The sequence below is a fragment of the Notolepis coatsorum genome, assembly GCF_963971535.1.
Source record: "Notolepis coatsorum genome assembly, chromosome: 3".
NCBI lineage: Eukaryota > Metazoa > Chordata > Actinopteri > Aulopiformes > Paralepididae > Notolepis > Notolepis coatsorum.
The window spans coordinates 88064803-88067167 of NC_140167.1; positions in this window are offsets into that span (position 1 = coordinate 88064803).

Sequence of the window (2365 nt, forward strand, 5' to 3'; positions counted from 1 at the left end):
ACACACAGCACACTACACTCAACACACAACACTCAACACACTACACACAACACACAACACACAACACTCAACACACTACACACTACACACAACACTCAACACACAACACTCAATACACTACACACTACACACAACACTCAACACACTACACACTACACACAACACTCAACACACAACACACAACACACTACACACTACACCCAACACATTACACTCAACACAACACACTACACCCAACACACTACACCCAACACATTACACTCAACACACTACACACTACACCCAACACACTACACCCAACACACTACACTCAACACACTACACTCAACACACTACACCCAACACACTACACACTACACACAACACACAACACTCAACACACTACACACTACACACAACACACTACACTCAACACACTACACACAACACACTACACACTACACACAACACACTACACACTACACCCAACACACTACACACAACACTCAACACACTACACACTACACACACACACTACACACTACACACAACACTCAACACACTACACACAACACACAAACACTCAACACACTACACACTACACACTACACACTACACACACCACAACACACTACACTCAACACACTACACACACACACACACCACGCTGTTCCCTCTAACTCCGGTGAATGGTTGTCTTGACTCTCATTAAAGACACTGTCAGACCAAGTAGCAGCAGCACACGACTTTAGACAAAACCTCTGTGCTATTAAGCAGTCAGCTAAATAAGTAACTAATGGATCATTGTAATCAGTAACTGATTATTCTCAAAAATCCGTTAATCTACAATCACCTGAGATTATATTTCCACAGAGGTCTGCCCGACACTGCTTGCTAGCTACAGTAGCTAGTGTTGCCTGTGTTCTGGTCTTATCGTTTGATAAGCTATCGATTGCTCTTCATTGATACTAAGAGTCATACGACTGATTCTTCCTTTTAATCCCCCCTGTATCATATTCCAAAAGTGGGGTGCCAACTGTATATTGGAACACACAGCTTCAGTAGAACTCAGCATCACAACATGTGTAGATTTTAAGGCACATTCAAGTTTTTTTTTTTTTTTTTTGCCATTTATTTCAATATTTTGTATTAATAGTGGTTGCTTGTTTTATGTAATAATAATATGTTTATGTATTGGGGGGCGGCTATAATGGTTGCCTTTGCCTGCGGTTTTTTGGGGAGGCCTGGTGGAGCGAGCAGAGAAGGACGCACGCGTTTATACATTATACCACAGACACACATGGAACACAGAGGTGGGGGAAATATTTGTCTGTTTTGTTTCTTCTTTTTTTTTGGCGACACATCTGTATCCTTGTTGGTGGTGACAGGCAGTGGGGCCAGTGTCTCCCTGTGTGACAGGCAGTGGGGCCAGTGTCTCCCTGTGTGACAGGCAGTGGGGCCAGTGTCTCCCTGTGTGACAGGCAGTGGGGCCAGTGTCTCCCTGTGTGCTGCTAACAGCAGTCCTGTTGGGAACAAGGGGGGGGAGAGAAAAAAAAGTAGAACCTCCATTTTGGAGACAAGTTCTTTTGGCTCCTATTCTTGTTTTGTTCTGGAAACAGAAGTGATAATAATACACGTCATTTAGCCTGTTCTCAGTCATTATATTGTGTGATAATGCTTCTTGGGTGTTTCTGTTGACTCTGTGGCTCGTAAGCAGCGGGCGCTGACTGAGAGATGGACTGAGAGATACTCGTGTAGAGAGAGAGAGAGAGAGAGAGAGAGAGAGAGAGAGAGAGAGAGAGAGAGAGAGAGAGAGAGAGAGAGAGAGAGAGAGAGAGAGCGAGAGAGAGAGAGAGAGAGAGAGAGAGAGAGAGAGAGAGAGAGAGAGAGAGAGAGAGAGAGAGAGGAGGATAATGAGACGTGTACAGTACGAGGCCTCTTTCTCTCACTGCCTGTGAGCCGTGGACAGACAGACCTTAATCACGTACTCACACCCAGCCTGGCATCCTACTCAGAACGATGCTGTTTTATAGCTATGTATTTTATAGCATGATGCCAGGGCGGACGTAAGGACCCCGGTCGTTGATTCTTTTCTTTCACTGTCCATAAACGTCTGTCTCCCCTTGCTTGTGCTTTATATGTTAAAAAAAATATATATAAGCTTTTATGTTTTAATGCTCATAATTAGCACTCTTTTAATAAAGCCAAGGCACTTTTTTTTAATGCACTGTGTTTTTTCCCCCCCTCGCAACGCATTCCCCATGTATTGTAAAATAAATACTATGTGTGAAAAATCAACAAAACAAAACTTGTGTTCATCTTTTTAAGTGTCTCATGTATCTGTGTTTTCCTTGATGGATCATTCAATCGTTCATTCAACATGATC